Source organism: Ambystoma mexicanum, chromosome 6q, assembly GCF_040938575.1.
Source record: "Ambystoma mexicanum isolate Mex_15411 chromosome 6q, UKY_AmexF1_1, whole genome shotgun sequence".
Classification (NCBI taxonomy): Eukaryota; Metazoa; Chordata; class Amphibia; order Caudata; family Ambystomatidae; genus Ambystoma; species Ambystoma mexicanum.
The window spans coordinates 300,727,373-300,745,998 of NC_090937.1; positions in this window are offsets into that span (position 1 = coordinate 300,727,373).

Here is an 18,626-nt window from a genome sequence, read left to right on the forward strand (position 1 = left end):
GGTGACGGCGTGCGTAGCGCACGACTAGTAAGAATGTATGTCACCAAGATGTATATCTGAAATCATGTGCTCGTGTGAGTAAAATCAAGTATGAGGCACTTATAATATCATTTGGCTCAACGTGCTTACGTTGCCTTTCCTAATGAGAAGAGCGTTTTAGGAAGGCTATATAAACCCACTTCTCTAACTGCTTTCAAACACATGTGTGAATCTGTCCGTGCTCCACACTGTTAAACTCTGGGTATTTTCGTGTGTGCATGTGCAGCACGTGAAGGCAGACAAACATATGCTGTCGCTTTGTGCCAAGCATATATAGAAAGAAAAAAGGGAAAATGGGTTTGTTTCTTATATGCAGCGTGAATTTAACGTATGTATACTCCAAAGTGAAGCTACCAACACAGGTACAAGGTCCGTCTGCAAGTTATACACAATCTGTTTTTCTGCGATATAGGTAACATGGCGAGTAATACTTGCAGTGGGAAACAGAATAAACACAGATAAGGAAATGGCGCATGCATAATTATTTGCGCTACTATTGTGTGTTGATTGGGTGTAAATACCCATTAACTAACTAGGAAATGTACACAATAGTATCATAAAGACACAGCACACAATATCAGTTGTGTTACCTCTGCTGGAGCATGGTAGGAACCCAAAGTGGCAAGCTACATACCCCGTGTGAGGCTGCTAAAAATACATTGAAAAAAAAGAATAACATTCTAATTGCAAGTGGAACTTTTGTTTTCCCTAATATTAATAGTGTATTAGGGGTAAATCAGCACGCCCTGAGTGTGGATGTAAAAGATACAAGGATTTTAAGGGGGAAGGAGCCTCAGAAAAATGGGAATTGAGTGGTATTGACTTTCCCCCACTCCCAATTGCATCGGGAGACTCAGTAAAGGATCCCTGTGGGCCACCAAAGCAGGCTAACTTGCCTGAGGAGCACAAGCAAAAAAGCTTTCTAAGTGTACAAGATATACTAATAAGGCCTTCAACCCTAAATTTGGATGACACCTTGCCCTCCACTCCGCAGTTGGACACGCCCTTATTAGCCTCGGTAGCATCTGTGGAGTTGGACCGAAGGGTTAGATTATCTACAGGGCCGTCAACACCTATAAGGGCACGGGGCGGGGCATTCGATAACGTGCACCTCCACAAATCCAGTTTGGGTAGAATGGAGGAACACGCTTTAGCATCTATATCTTGACCCCTCGCAGAGGACACAAGAGAAGTGAGGGGTATGTTTGGAAGTGGGAACCGGGGGGATCCAAGGCCCGATCTTCATAAATGCTCCAGTCCAACTATTCCTAGTGCTCCTCTGAATCATGATCTTGATGAATCAGCCCATATGCATTCATCTGAGGAGTCTAATACCGAAGATATTGTCCAGACGTTAAAATCCTTTCCGGTCCTAACCAGGATTCTTAATCTCCTGGATAAGGGGCATGAAAGGACACACAGAGAGATTCAGGAATTGCGAATCATGATGGTAGAATGCTTGGAAAAAGTAAGCAGGGTGGAAGGGTTTGTACATGCTTTGAACACATACAAAAAAGATATCCTACCACAACCAGACAAGGCAACCAAGTTGAGGCATAGTATAGGTTCCCAAACGAGGGACGAAGCCATAGAGAATAAGAACCACAGTAAAAATGTACAAGAAGGCTCCACTGAAGAATTGAAGGAATTGAAGAAGTTGATAATGATCAACTTGGAGAAGATAAAAAATGTGGAAAACCAGAGAGTAATGGAGTTTGAAATTAGAGACAGCAAAGAAACTAATGCCTCAGAACTAAGTATTGAAAGTAATTCCGATAGACCATCTATTCTATTGAGGGTTTTAGAAGAGGAGGTAATGGAGAATCAGACACTGAAAGAAACACAAGGCATAGATCCTAACCAGGGAGAAGATCAACCCTTTGTACGGGTTATTTCTCGTAGAGAAAAGAAAATGAGGGCAAGGGCTATCAAAAGAAGAGCCAAGAGTGAAAGGGTTGCCAACTTAGGATCAACAAAGAAATCACAAAATCAACCCTCCATAAAAATAAAAAATCCGAACATGAACATCAAAGATATTTGTAGTTTTTTCAGGTGAGGGTGGCATATTAGATTTTACCCAATTTAATGAAGAAAGTAAGTTGGCATTGGATGTAAAGGAAGACTCAGGTAGAAAGGATTTGGGAAGAGAGGGGGCTCCCCCACAGACAGTAGAAACTGTATGCAAGGTCCATGACGCTGAATAAGGAGAAGCTCAGAACACCCTATCCGGAGCCATGAACCACAAGGGGAAAATTCCCACCACCAAACAAAAAAATAAAACAATAGAAACAAATAGAAAAAAAAAAGAAGATCCTAAAAAGACGTATGACACTAGATCAGAAGGTTGTAAAGAGGTACGGAGTATCCAACAGTTTTTCAACACAAAAACACAAGAAAAGACAGTTACAGAAAAAGTGCATGAGATAGGAACGGATAAGACAATACATCACGATGCCCCTAGGGGTCCGGACCCCCTCACTAGCCCAACCCAGCTGGAGGGGACGGGAACTGCGGGGGGGATTGAAATTAAGGAAGCCTGTAATAATGATTCAACTGTTATTCCCAGTGAAGATATACAAATACTGGTACAGGAAGCACTTCTCAAAATCCTTCAGCAGTCATCCAAGCTGGCTCTAAGCCTCCCTGCTCCAATAGTGCATTTAGAGCATAAATCTTTGAAGGGAGCACTAAGGAGGAACTCCCCTGAAACAGCGACACAAATTAAAGAAGACAATAGTCTACAGGGACTAAATGATCGAGCGCATGAAGATGGGTCAAACACTGATATGTCAAATTTAAAACATGAATATCTCTCCACTAAGGCCTCGGTCAGTTACACTGACACAAGTGTGGAAGGTAGAGTGGAAGGACCGCCGATTAATCGAATACAACAGGTGGATAAGGAATTTGACGAACGTATTAGAGAAACATCTGAACTATGGAATCTAGAGAAGGCTCGTGAAAAAGGAAGAGACCTCTATCCTGGACGGGATGTAAAGTTTGAGACCTGAGGTGGTAGGGAATGGGAATCAGATAGGCAACCTAAGCTGGAGGAACAAGATCTTAGATATCAATATGCTGGGCAGGAGGACTGGAGAGAATGGAGGGAACTGAAATATGTGGATGACCCCAGTGTCATATTGAATTTTGTATTACCAATGGGAGGTCCCTCCTCACTAAACCGAGTAAGAATCCTCTCCATGTTTAACGAAATTCCTCGCCTCTCTTTGATCTCCTCTGGGGATATTAAGCTCATAGACTATATCCATCCGATGAGATATGATTGTGTTAGGATTGTGTTCTATTCGAGAGCAACTTACAAACTTGTACTCACAGAAGGAGTGGCTTTGCAAAGATTTGGTTACGATATTGTACATTTTAGCCAAGGTTCGGGAACACAACAGGGTGGGGACTGGATAGGTTATTCCAGTAAGTCAGAAGGGAATAAGCAAACACAAGGAGGTTACAACATAAATATCGAGAAACAGCTGAAAGACATGAATGAGCTAAGAACACTGGCACAATCCCTGAGAGAATCAATATCCAAGATTAAAGGTCTGAAAGACTCCACCTAGAGTATTGCAAAGCTAGATTTCCTATCATGGAACTCTAGGGGGTCACGTCCTTTAATGTACTCCGTAAACACTTGTTCAGAGGTCGTGAAATATTCTTTTCTGTGCATTCAAGAAACCTGGGCAACTACCGCTATATTTTATCAAGGATATCAGACTGTGTAGGTAAGTTATCAGGTTTACTTGTGATGTCTTCCTCTCCACTTAAACACAGAACGCCTCCAAGCTCCCCTTCCTCCTCACCTGATGTAGAAGAGTAGTCCAACTTCTTCCTGCGTGTGCGACGAACGTGGGCTTTTTTCTTCTTAGGTAGGTAGGGCCGTCCTCGGAAGGAAGCCACTGTGACTCCGGGTTGAAGAATCCCCTCCGCGACAAGCAGCACGAAGCAAGGGGAAAAGCCTTGCGGCACAAAAACCCCTCCGGAGCGGTGAATACACGCAGGTCCAGGAACAATGATTGGAAACGCTAATAGCGCAGCAGGTCAATGGAAACACACGATCGATCAAAGGCAGGTGAGATACAGATCCGAATGAAGTGATTTGGGAAGAGAAACTGGCTGGACATAGAAACAGGAATGAGGTAGACTAGAATGAACAGTCAGAAAGTGACGAGGATGGCTAAACAGGCAGAAAGAGGGAAAGAGGAAACAAGGACCAAGGGCGGATCACCGCCAAGGGAAATACAACAGAGCGTAAGCAACAAGTGAAAGACGAGAGTTGCAACGCGCCGGACTGTCGAGTGTAAGATGGTAATATACACTCGACGGCGGCCATCTTTGGAAAAAACTAGACCATCAACGATGTCTAGGGAGAATATGTGGCGGCACAGTTTAATGGCGGCCATGTTTCCACCTGTTCCACAACCGCCAGGAACCCGCGGTTGTGACATATTTCTAGATGGCTTCACAATTTTTCAGGAGCCCGCTACGAAAAAAACTAAGGGGGGACCGGCGGGGGGATTGATTATTGCAATCAAGAATAATATTAACTTCGAAACCATAAAGAATTTTAGTATAAATAAAGGTTGTATAGCATCACTCATAAATGTGGGTTGGAAGAGTACACAAATTAATTTGTTAATCATAAATATTTACTGGCAACCAGAGTGTGATCTAAAGCAGTATATCGAGTCTATTGACTCATTAATTCAGGAATGCCAGGACTTAAATAAGGACTTGTAGATTGTTATGTGTGGTGATTTTAACTCTGAAATCTGTGTGGAAGAAGAACATTATGTAGGAAGGGTTGGTCGGACTGGAAATGAGTGGGGAGACACACAGAAATACCTTCAAGGGCAGCAATGGACACAATTTTTAGGTGGCTGGGGGCTTCAATGTATAAATAATTTGCTGGAAAATTCAACGGACAAATCTACCTGGTCATATGGTAAATGGAGCTCTACTATTGAATATATTTTTGTGTGTACAAAGACATTTTCAATCATACATGAGTTAATTGACGTATTGGAGAGTGACCACAAAATGTTAAGAATGGTGCTAGTGACTGAGGTGGACAGGGTTGATGCATTTAGCTACGATATTTCGCTGTCCCTGAATGCCCAACAGAATCAAATTGTGTGGCACAAAACCAACATGAATAGAGTCAATATGTTTTTTCAAGAAGACTTCAACAATAGTACGTACACTCAAAAGAAATTGTTATATGCCCAAAATTCCTTTGGGGCTACATAGAGTCTGTTGTTATTGGCAAAGTGGGATTAAATAAAAGAAATATATACAAATAGGAAAGAACCCCACAAGCACGCATTTTCTGATGAAACGAAAACACTAAAGAACGATCGTAATCGTGAAATACGTAGGTTCCTAACTCGCCATAAAAACTCACAAAAAGTGTTGAATAGGAGTGAATTCTCCCTGTTAAAAAACAAATGCAAGAGGAAAGCTAGGTGCCTACGTGCCAAACTGTACCAGGGGGATGCCAAAGACATGTTTGTATCTCTTCGTGATGCTAACTCACATAGATTTGGGGCATTGGTAAATAAGGGAGGGACAACGCAAATGAAAGTCCAATCTGTCTGCGTAAATTCGGAAAAATGGGAAGGACACTTTGATACTCTATATTCCGCTCCGGGGGTGGTTTGGAATCCTTCACTGCAAATTGTAAATGTCATATGGGATATTCCTTTTGGTGTAAAAGATATCGAAAGTATCATTGTTAAAAGCTCCTCTTCGAGGGCCCCTGGCCCAAATTTGCTCTGCAATAGTGTTATGAAGGGAAATGTAAATATATGGGCAAAAATGTTATTCCTCTTATTTAAAATGTAGGTACAGACGCAGGAGGTCTTCTAATTAACATCCTAAAAAATGCAGCATGGACCCCAGGAAATCCACCTATCTATATAGCGTCAATTGATCTTACTGCTGCTTTTGATCTAGTGGATAGATCAATTTTGTGGTCCAAACTCGAAAATCTAGGAATGCCAACACCTCTGCTATCTATACTGTACAATATGCATGAAGATTCTAGACTTAAAGTGAGACTTAATGTGGAGGGAGCCCTATCTCAAGAAATTAGGGTAAAAAATGGCCTAAGGCAAGGATGCATCTATGTACCGACCATTTTTAATCTGTATTTTTCTGATATGGGGCAGAGTTTTAAACATCTTTTAGTTAACTCACCAAAGATTGAGGGCACCAAGATTGTATGGACTGCTTATGCAGATGACGTGACCCTGTACGACTATACTCCTATTGGACTCCAGCGTCTTTTATCAGCTTTTAAAGATTATATTTTTGTAAATGCACTAAAAATAAATTACTCAAAAACAGTTACAGTCCGTCTATCTCATAAGAAAAAAACAATATGGCTTCTCATGATTTTTAAACCATGAGAAACTTCACACTAGTACAGCAATCAGATACCTTGGGTATCCGATATTCGGGGACAAAAAAAAGGAGAATTTTCATAATTTATTGAATGCGAAGGTGGGCACAATGACTGCACAAAAATAGATTCAAAATATGGAACATTTTCGTTAATGCCATGTATTCGCCTGTACAAAAGCCAAATTGTAGCTCAATTTTGTTATGGCCTAGAATTAGCTCCATTATGGCGCAGGACAGAGGTGGCACTATACAAAGCTAAAATGGTAAAATCAATGGTGAGGTGTCTGCCTACATGTGTGCCCCTGGCGGCAATTCGCTATGAACTCGGCCTGCACTCGTTGAGGAGCATTTTAGAATGGCGTAGATTGTCCCTTTATAGGAAAATGATTACCAGTAATGAATCTACTTTGTATGATATTATGGGGAAGGGCATCCGGAGAGGTGCTCCAACATCAAAATATCTGAGAGATATGATGGAGGAAGTTAATGTTGTACTGGATCTATTGGGTGTTCCTAGAGATATGTTAATTAGGAATCCAATGAAAGTAAAAAAATTACTGTCACATGCGGACTGGAACCTTACAGTACACAAGGTTAGAAAGACCCACCTATACAATAATATTGTAAATAACAGTAAAAAGATGGGGGATCCTGCATCATATCTAATTAAATTTCCGGAACGAGAATGAAGACAATACTTTATGAGATTTCGATTTAATGTTTTGGGAACGGGTGAAATACAATATATCAGAAATTGTGAAGTCAGGGGTCATTCGTTTTGTAAGTTTTGTAAACAGAAGGACTACTGTGAGACACTACTGAACTTGTTGACCCAATGCGACGGATTAAGAAAGGAACGTATCAGCTACTTCAGTTGCCATGTAGCCAATACTGAGTGCATGGAGTTGGAGTTTTTGTGGCAAGACATGTTGCATGGGAAAAGAGTAAAGTCACAGATTGCAATAATAAGATTTCTAAAAATGTGTTGCCATCTATGAAATTCTGTTTAAAACAATATGAAATAATTCCATATAACGTACTTGCAACGCACTGGCACCATATTAATTAATGTGCTGAGTTTTACGAAACCTTGTTAAAGCAATATGAGATAGTCCCATATAATGTATTTGCAACGACCTGGAATCAAATGAATTCCTAAAAGTAACATACTTGAGTGTCCTATGGAAACGATAACCGTTACTCTTATGTACTGTTGGTAAGAAAACTGCTGTGTATATGGATGAGTGTTATTATATGTATTTTATTGGATCGTACTGTAAACCGTATCTTATTATTATTAACCATCTGGCCTTTTTAGAATTTTAAGATTTGAGTTTTTAGGGATTTTATTCAATTGTGTATGTATTTGTTATATGAAATTTATATGAAAATTTTGAGATTTCTTTGTTAGGATTATTTGTGCCTGTCTAAATTCTGATGTTTCTTCGCATGTTCAAAAAAAAAAAAAGTGTTCTTGTTGTTTTGTAAAAGTTACTTTGTAACTATAAATAAATAATACAAAAAAGATAGGCCCCTCCAAGCCCCATTCCCTCCATAACCCTAAAAAGGAACGACCACTCCACCCGATCGAATGCTTTTTCAGGGTCTATCGAAAGAAGGGCAGCGGGAGTTTTCGTTTTTTTCACTTTTTCCAGCAGGTGAGCCACCCCCTTGATATTGTCTGCCATTTGCCTGCCTTTAACAAAACCTGATTGGTCCTGGTGAATCAGGTCCGGGAGAAGCCCATCCAGTCTATTCGCCAAGATTTTTGTATAGATTTTGGCATCAACGTTAATAAGGGCTATCGGTCTATAGGCAGTGGTCGAAGTGTTCGAAAAGAAGTAGTGGAACTATGCTCCCTACTGGCCTGCACCGCTCCCCACAGACCCCATCGCTGCGCCCCCTCACATGCACAATAAAAACCCCAAAAAACATGTGCCTGCTCTTTGAGGAAACATCCTGTGCAGTGCAATGAAAGTGCAAGTTTCAACTTCTATCTACACTTTTATTTTAAAACAAAACCGTTCCGGAATGGTTTCTTTTTAAAATAAAAGTATAGGAACGGTAAAACTTAATTAAAAGAAGTAGAGGAGCAACGCTCCCGACTGCTCCCGCCCGCTTCGACCATTGTCTATAGGAGGATCTTTCCAGGGGGTTTTTGTCCGGTTTCAGAATCAAGGACATTTTAGCTTCTTTCATAGAGGGGGTTGTGCGGCCACTGCCTTTAAAGGTGTTACAAAGGTAGGTTAAGTGTGGTACCAGTATCCCTGCAAACCGTTTGTAAAATGCGGCCAAAAAACCATCAGTGCCTGGCTGTCATAAAGTACCAAAGTATTGACTGAAAAGGATACGGTACTCAAAAGGATACAGATGGTAGGGTCTTCCGGATCCCTGTTCACACAATTTGATAGTTGTGAAGTCAAGTTTAGACCTTCCAAATGATACAACTCTCTGACTGATAAAACAGGCAGAGAGATGGATCATTGGAAAGGGCGTGGGTAAGGTATAGGAGGTCAGCCTAGAACAAAATAAAGTATCATAAGAAACTGCCCCAAATTGGCTCTCTATGATAGAACAGTATTTGACATTAATGCACACACTGACCTTATGTCTAGGGCAGAAGAATCCAGCAGAAGTCTCTTGAGGAAAATCCAGAAGTAGAACAAACGACAAGGAAGGGAAGATTAGTAAGGGAGACTTATCCCGAACGGAACGAGGCTCACGCTAGATACCGGGTTGATGCACCACAGGATAGCGTCCAAAGTACTGTTCACTGTCACCTTCCAACAGTCCTTGAAAAGCTTCCTTCCCACGTAGAGAAAAGTATAGAAATGAATAAATCCCCCTGTTAATATCACAGGTGCAGGAGTTGGAAATAGCGCCCTTTTATGGTATAAACAAAGTACACGCGGTTCTGAACAGCCACGAAGAAAATAGTGTGCGCATGTGGAATTACACGCGTATAGGATTCACGCAGTCTTGGAACCGCGCTTGAAGACAACGTGCGCGTGTGGATTTACACGCGAACAGGATTCACGCAGTCCAGGCCAGCCGCGCTTGAAGACAACGTGTGCGTGTGGAATTAAACGCGAACAGGATTCACGCAGTCCAGGCCAGCCGCGCTTGAAGATAGCGTGCGCTTGTGGATTTGCACGCGAACAGGATTCACGGAGCCCAGGCCAGCAGCGCTTGAAGACAACGTGTACGTGTGGATTTACACGCGAACAGGATTCACGCAGTCCAGGCCAGCCGCGCTTGAAGATAGCGTGCGCTTGTGGATTTGCACGCGAACAGGATTCACGCAGCCCAGGCCAGCAGCGCTTGAAGATAACGTGGTGTGTGGATTTACACGCGAACAGGATTCACTCAGTCCAGGCCAGCCGCGCTTGAAGATAGCGTGCGCTTGTGGATTTGCACGCAAACAGGATTCACGCAGTCCAGGCCAGCCGTGCTTGAAGATTGCGTGCGCTTGTGGATTTGCACGCGAACAGGATTCACGCAGTCCAGGCCAGCCGCGCTTGAAGATAGCGTGCGTTTGTGGATTCGCACGCGAACAGGATTCACGCAGCCCAGGACAGCCGCGTTTGAAGACAACGTGCGCGTGTGGAAGTACACGCGAACAAACAGCTCCAGGAATCAGCGTGTGGCGGAAAACACGCTATAGAAGGCCCAAGAAGCAGCTGAGGAAAACTGCAAGGACGCAGATCGGAGGTTCAGCTACACAACGCCAAATGATTTGATCAGAAGCAGCGAGTGAAGTTTCCACACTGCTTATATATACGTAATGCCGTAGTTCACGTGACGAAGCAGAATACACGTGAAGTTAGCGATGTGAAAAGTGCAGACGTCGTTTTCCCGGCAACGTATCGAACAACCGCCATTTGGAATAGAACGGTCTAGCTGTTCTATGAGCGTAAGAGGTAGAACCACGTCCAGCATGCATGACAGTGCCATCCCCCAAAGGGGCAACCTCTCCCCTTCTCGAGTAAAAACGCTTCAATAAAGCAGGAGCATGTATATTGGAAAGAGGTTCCCAGGACCTATCTTCGGGACCATAGCCCTTCCAATCCACCAGATAATACGGCCTACCAGAACGTAGCCTCATATCCAGTATGTCCTGTACCTCGTATTCATCTGAACCTCTCACAGAAATAGCAACAGGCCGTACAGGCAATCTGGTAGCTTCAGAACACGGCTTAATGAGTGACACGTGGAATACGGGATGCACTCGCCATCGTTGTGGTAAAGCCAGACGGACAGCAGCCGGATTAATTACTTGGAGTACTGCATACGGACCAATGTATTTAGGCAACAATTTCTTTTTGCCTGGTATCCTCAAGTTCTTAGTGGACATACTTTCATACCAGCTTTGTAGACAGGTGCAGGTACTCTATGAGCATCGGCATAGAACTTGTCGCGTCTTTTAGCTTGCTCCAATTGCTGCTTCACTTTCCTCTGTAGATTCTTCAGATCACGAAAAGTATGGCCTGCGGCAGGAGTATCCAAAGACAAGCTGGAATCCAAAGGTATTAATCGGGGGTGTTGTCCATAAAGAGCATAGAAAGGTGAAGTGCCTATGGCACTATGATAGGAGTTGTTGTAGGCGAATTCTGCTGCCGGCAGGACCTTGAGCCAATCTGATTGAAACTGCAGACACCAACACCGCAGATATTGTTCCATAGTGCTATTGACTCTTTCGGCCTGTCCATCAGTTTGAGGGTGATAAGCACTGGACATTCTGTCATCAATCAGTAATGCTGAAGTTAGTGCTCTCCAAAAACGTGAAGCAAACTGTGAGCCCCTGTCCGTAATGATTACTGACGGTAGACCAAAGAAACGGAATATATGTCGAATGAATAGGTCAGCCAGAACAGCAGCTGTTGGTAAACCAATACAGGGAATATAAAGAGCCAATTTAGTGAAGTAATCCACTACAACCCATATGGTATCGTATTCCTGGTTTTGTGGGAGTTCTACCACAAAGTCCATAGATATCATGTCCCATGGTTTGTTAGGGACAGGTAGAGACTGGAGTAAGCCCACTGGTTTACCAGGAGTGTTTTTGCATTGGATGCATACAGAACAAGTTGACACATGATTTATGACATCTTTTGTCATGGATGGCCACCAGCACCATCTTTTAAGCAGCTCTAGTGTTTTCTTCCGTCCAGGATGGGCTGCGATCAAGGAATCATGATTCCACTTGAGGGCCGTATTCCGCGTCGTAGACGTTGGTAAGTAGAGCACTCCTTGTGTGAAAGGTAAACCGTTATGTACGTCCAGATTCATATCCTGGATAACTTGTGGATGATTTATTACCCACTCTTGTACTTCGGTTTTTAAGGATGGTTGAACAGAACAACTACATATTACATGATCTGCCAACAACTAATTTTGCACCTGTGCTTCTTCCTTCGCCTCCTCACCAATACGAGACAACGCGTCCGACTTAACGTGTTCTCTGGCAGGACGATATGTGACCTGGAAATCGTATTGGGCAAAAAAGACATGCCATCTGGCCTGTCGAGCCGTAAGGCATTTCATAGATTTGAATGCTTGAAGATTTCTATGGTCAGAGTACACCAACACCTGATGTTTGGCCCCAAGAAGATGATGTCGCCATTCTCGGAAAGCATCCTTGATAGCCAGCAATTCCCGCTCAGTGACGGTGTAATTCCGTTCATATGGGGTAAGTTTGCGAGAGAAGAAAGCCACTGGGTGCTCCTCCTTGGTTTCTGTGCAAACTTGTGAGAGTACCGCTCCAGTAGCGACACTGGATGCATCCGCTTCAACGATAAACTGGCGATCTGGATCTGGATGTTGAAGCACGGGTGCAGTGGTAAATGCTTCCTTTAACTTTTCGAATGATGCTTGGGCATTCTGGTTCCAACAGAAAGGAACTTTGGAACTAGTTAAAGCCGTCAAAGGAGCTACTGTTTTGGAGAAGGAACGAATAAACCTGCGTTAAAAATCCGCAAAGCCTAGGAAAGACTGTAATGACTTGACATTGTGCGGAATAGGCCAATTCAATATGGCCTTCACTTTGGAATGACTCATTCGAGCACCTAGATTGGTAATGTCGTAACCCAGGAATTCCACTTCATGTGAATGAAAGACGCATTTCTCGGCTTTCACAAAAAGAAGGTTCTCCCTGAGTCTTTGTAAGACTGTAGAAACGTGTTTGACGTGTTCCGAAAAAGATGATGAATAGATCAGAATATCATCCAAATAAATCACCACGAACTGGTCCATTATATCCCTGAATATATCGTTCATGAAGAACTGAAAAGTAGCGGGAGCGTTGCACAGACCAAAAGGCATCACCAAATATTCGTAAAGACCATACCGTGTCTTGAAAGCGGTCTTCCATTCATCGCCCTCACGAATGCGAACTAAATTGTATGCTCCTCGCAAGTCCAATTTAGTGAAGTACCTGGAAGTACCTAATTGATCCAATAGAACGTTTATCAGCGGTAAAGGATATTGATTTTTTATGGTGATGTCGTTAAGTGCCCTGTAATCAATGCAAGGCCTTAGATCTCCCTCTTTCTTCGGAACAAAGAATAGAGGAGACGCAGCAGGTGATTGCGATGGCCGTATGAATCCCATTGCTAAAGCTTTGTCGATGTATTCTTTCAACACAACGTCTTCTTTTGGAGTCAATGAATATAAACGACCTTTAGGAATTTTAGCTCCAGGAATCAATTCAATCGGACAGTCATACTGTCGATGTGGAGGCAATTGTTCTGCCTGGCATTTATCAAAAACATCAGCGTACTCAGCGTATTCGCATGGTATGGTAGTATTGCGTTGATGTACCACACTAATAGTTGAAACTCCCCCCATAGAGGCCAATATATGTTGATTGTTTGACACCTCCTGACTGGTAAAGCAATGTTCATTGCAATAAATTGAAGGATACTGGAGCAATCCTGAAACCCAGTCAATGGCGGGATTATGAAGGGTTAACCAGGCAAGACCAAGTATGATTTCATACTGCGGAGCAGCTATGACATCGAAGACGATTTCTTCCGAATGACTATTCGATAATGTCATCTGAACAGGTACCGTCTCCTGGGTTACCATACCAGAAGTCAAAACAGATCCGTCCACAGTATTAACCGTTTCAGGTTTGTTCTTGTTTACAAGGGGTATGGAACAATTCTTGGCATATGTGATGTCTATGTAATTGTTGGTGGCTCCGGAATCAACCATGGCCTTGGAAACCAATTCTCGGTCATCACAACGTAACGTCACCTCAACAGCTATGGGTGCGTGATTAGGAATGGTACTGGAGTCCGATGAAACACTCGACACAGGGACTCCTGCTACTGTCGAGTTTTGGTGTTTCCCGAACGCTTGACTGGTTTCTTAGGACATGTCGCTAATAAATGCTCGGATGAACCGCAATACATACATAAATGGTTCTTTCTTCGGTTCTCTCTTTCTGCATTGGACAACCGGCCTCTCACGGCGCCAATCTGCATTGGTTCAGGGTCGTTCGAGGGGACTGCCGATGCCTCTGAACGAACCGAGGCTTGTAAGAAGGGTTTTTTCTCTCCTTTCCGAGCATTTCTTCGGGCATCGATTTGTAGAACCAAATCGAGCAACTCTGTGAATCCCGTAGGAAACACCGGAACCGTAGATAAGGCATCTTTCATTTCTTCTGATAGACCTTTGTAGAAAACAACCGTTTTCTTGCCTTCAGGCCATTGAGTTTCGGTTGTTAGTTGATTGACTTGGGCAATGTAAGGCAAAAGAGGTTGACTGCCTTGTTGTAGATTAAGTAACTCCAGATCCATGGCTTGAGTAGCATAACGCATGTCAAAGACTTTACTCATAGCATCCAAGAGATCGTCACAGTCATATAACAAAGGGCTATTTGTTTCCAACAAAGGGTTAGCCCAAGCAGCAGCTGTACCCCCTAAATGGGAAAGCACGAATGCTGCTTTTGTGCTTAGGTCAGGAAATGATGTAGGACGACAAAGAAAATGGAGTCGGCACTGATTAACAAAGGTTCTATAGGTTTTGGGATCACCTGTGAACCGTTCCGGGGGGGCCAAGGGAAACTGAGTGGGCATAACCACATTAATAGTTTCCTGTGGGGGTGTCATAGTCCCAGATCCAGATGCAGTGGCCATTGGAACCTGTGCTCCCTGAGAACTAGCGTGCATGGCGTCTTGCATAACGTCCTTACGGTGCCGTGCCATGTCCTGTGCCGTAACCATTTCATTTCTCAAATCGCTGATCAACTGAGTCAAAACAGCTAAAGGATCCGTACCCTCCATGGCTTCTGATTCTGTCATAAAGTACCAAAGTATTGACTGAAAAGGATACAGTACTCAAAAGGATACAGATGGTAGGGTCTTCCGGATCCCTGTTCACACGATTTGATAGTTGTGAAGTCAAGTTTAGACCTGCCAAATGATACAACTCTCTGACTGATAAAACAGGCAGAGAGATGGATCACTGGAAAGGGCGTGGGTAAGGTATAGGAAGTCAGCCTAGAACAAAATAAAGTATCATAAGAAACTGCCCCAAATTGACTCTCTATGATAGAACAGTATTTGACATTAATGCACACACTGACCTTATGTCTAGGGCAGAAGAATCCAGCAGAAGTCTCTTGAGGAAAATCCAGAAGTAGAACAAACGACAAGGAAGGGAAGATTAGTAAGGGAGACTTATCCCGAACGGAACGAGGCTCACGCTAGATACCGGGTTGATGCACCACGGGATAGCGTCCAAAGTACTGTTCACTGTCACCTTCCAACAGTCCTTGAAAAGCTTCCTTCCCACGTAGAGAAAAGTATAGAAGTGAATAAATCCCCCTGTTAATATCACAGGTGCAGGAGTTGGAAATAGCGCCCTTTTATGGTATAAACAAAGTACACGCGGTTCTGAACAGCCGCGAAGAAAATAGTGTCCGCGTGTGGAATTACACGCGTATAGGATTCACGGAGTCTTGGAACCGCGCTTGAAGACAACGTGCGCGTGTGGATTTACACGCAAACAGGATTCACGCAGTCCAGGCCAGCCGCGCTTGAAGATAGCGTGCGCTTGTGGATTTGCACGCGAACAGGATTCACGCAGCCCAGGCCAGCAGCGCTTGAAGACAACGTGTACGTGTGGATTTACACGCGAACAGGATTCACGCAGTCCAGGCCAGCCGCGCTTGAAGATAGCGTGCGCTTGTGGATTTGCATGCGAACAGGATTCACGCAGCCCAGGCCAGCAGCGCTTGACGACAACGTGTGCGTGTGGATTTACACGCGAACAGGATTCACGCAGTCCAGGCCAACCGCGCTTGAAGATAGCGTGCGCTTGTGGATTTGCACGCGAACAGGATTCACGCAGCCCAGGCCAGCCGCGTTTGATGACAACGTGCGTGTGTGGATTTACACGCGAACAGGATTCACGCAGTCCAGGCCAGCCGCGCTTGAAGATAGCGTGCGCTTGTGGATTTGCACGCGAACAGGATTCACGCAGTCCAGGCCAGCAGCGCTTGAAGGTAGCGTGCGCTTGTGGATTTGCACGCGAACAGGATTCACGCAGTCCAGGCCAGCCGCGCTTGAAGATAGCGTGCGCTTGTGGATTCGCACGCGAACAGGATTCACGCAGCCCAGGACAGCCGCGTTTGAAGACAACGTGCGCGTGTGGAAGTACACGAGAACAAACAGCTCCAGGAATCAGCGTGTGGCGGAAAACACGCTATAGAAGGCCCAAGAAGCAGCTGAGGAAAACTGCAAGGACGCAGATCGGAGGTTCAGCTACACAACGCCAAATGATTCGATCAGAAGCAGCGAGTGAAGTTTCCACGCTGCTTATATACGTAATGCCGTAGTTCACGTGACGAAGCAGAATACACGTGAAGTTAGCGACGTGAAAAGTGCAGATGTCGTTTTCCCGGCAACGTATCGAACAACCGCCATTTGGAATAGAACGGTCTAGCTGTTCTATGAGCGTAAGAGGTAGAACCTTGTCCAGCATCCATGACACTGGCGCTCTGCCCGAGGGCAACTTCCCGATGACACCCCTCACCTCATCTTCCGTAATCTCTTGATTTATGATTTCTTGAGCATCACTGCTATAACGGGCAGTTGGACCCTTTCTAGGAACTTCTCCTGGATTTGCGCCTGGGGGTTTTGTGACCTATATAACTATTCATAATATTAGTCATGGTTTCTTGAAGATCTTCGAGTCGAGTAACCCTGTCTCCCGCCTCCGTGTTCAAGGCAGTGATTGTATTTCTCGACTCTGTCCCCCGAAGAAGGCGCGCCAGTAGGGTGCCAGTCTTGTTGGCCTTGGCATAAAATGTTTGTCTTATGGATAGTAGGGCCCCTTCTGCTTTCTTAGTTCATAGCAGGCCCATTTGGCCCACGGCTCTTCAATAGTCCCTATAGTTGTGTCTATTGGGTGCCTCTGCTACTCTTTTCCTTGCCTCCTCCACCTCAGCCTCCAGCTGGGTCTCAAGGACTAGCATCTGTTGACGTTTTTGTGCTTTGGCTGCCATAATTTCACCCCTCACTGTGGCCTTGAATGCATCCCATCGGATGTCCTCCCCTGTTTCACCCCTTTTATTGCTTTCAAAGTATTCTTTTATCTTACTCTCCATCTCTACCATAATGACGGGATGTCTTAACAGATACTCAGGTTATTTCCAGCCTCAGATTATAACCCAGTTCAAGCTGAATTATGATTATCTTGTGCTCTGCTATTCCCATGGGGCCCACCTCCACCTCTTTAACCCTCCCCACCAATCTATTCTCGACTGTGTCCTGTGGACTTCCGAGAAGAAGGTAAATCCCTCCTCACTCCCTTTCACTTCCCTCCAAACGTCCCTTAGGCCCATAGCTGACATTCTTTCCCGCATGTCCAGTGAAGCTACTGCGCCCCCCCCCTAGTTTTGTTGCCTGACCTGTCCCTTGCTCTATCCCACGCAATATTCAAATCCCCCATTAAAATTATTTGGCCCTTTGAGTGTTCCCTGATCTTCAGCAGGAGGTGCCGAAGGTGCCGAAGGAATGCTTCATGTCCTAAATTGGGGGCATAAATTACGACTATCGTGTAGATTCCATCTCCAACTGATCCTTTCACTATTAAGGTATCTGCCCTCTTTGTCTCTTATCTGCCCTGTCCCCCTCAGTTTCTCTTAGCTCTTCTTAGAGGGGGCCTCCTGTGCAGCCTAGACCATCTGTGCCCTGGTAATATGGCCCTATGGGGATCCAAGGCCTCTCTCGGCTATCCCAATTCCAATGGAGGTCTCTCCCCCTGTTTGAATATTAAAATTGTCCTTTGAGGGCTATGCCCCAAGGCTCCTGCCACTGGAGGGCGAATTATTCTCCCTTGCGCCCACGCCTCTGAGGCAGGACCCCTGCTCACCAACCTTCTAGGCCCCTTTGCCACTCACTTCAAATCACCTTGTTTGTGCAGACAGTTGAATCGACCTAATGTGACCCGAAATTGCCTCAAGATCCTCCCTGTGTCTCCTCACCGTGGGTGCCTTGACTGTGAGCCTGAAGTCGTCGTTCTGGAGTGGCGCCCTGGAGCCCGAGCGGCAGCCTGCCACAGCGTGTGGGCCCCCGCTCTGTATGGTCCTCCTCGACCAGGTCTCTGCTTCGGCATCGGATGATCCTTGGGGTGCGGACCCTCTGTCACACTCGCCTTTTCCTCGAATCCTCCCTTACCCCCTTGAGCCACGTGCTCAGGCGCCCTCCTGGGCTGATGTCCCTCCGGGGCACCGGGGAGCAGGCATCTCGAGCTCCGCGCTCGGACGCCCTCCAGGGCTGATGTCACTCTGGGGCTCCAGGGAGCAATCACAGCGAGCCTCACACTCGGGCACCCTCCCAGGACGATTGTGCCCCAGCGCACCCGGGAGCAGGTACCCCGAGCCCTGTGACCGGGTGTCCCCCGATGTCGCTCTGGGGCACCGGGGAGCAGGTACCATGAGGTCCTCGCTCTGATGCTCTCCCGGGCTGATGTAACTCCAGGGCACCAGGGAGCCGCGTCGGTTCTCCGCCCAGATGTGTTTGAGCCTGCCTCGACTCGGCTGAGCTCTTGGCTTCTGCGACTTCCCTGTTTCCCCGCAGCTCGGGGGGAGTCCGGTTGCCCCGTTCCTCGGCGGAGGTCTCCTTCTAGACCGCAGCCTTCACACGGCCCGCTGTTGGCTC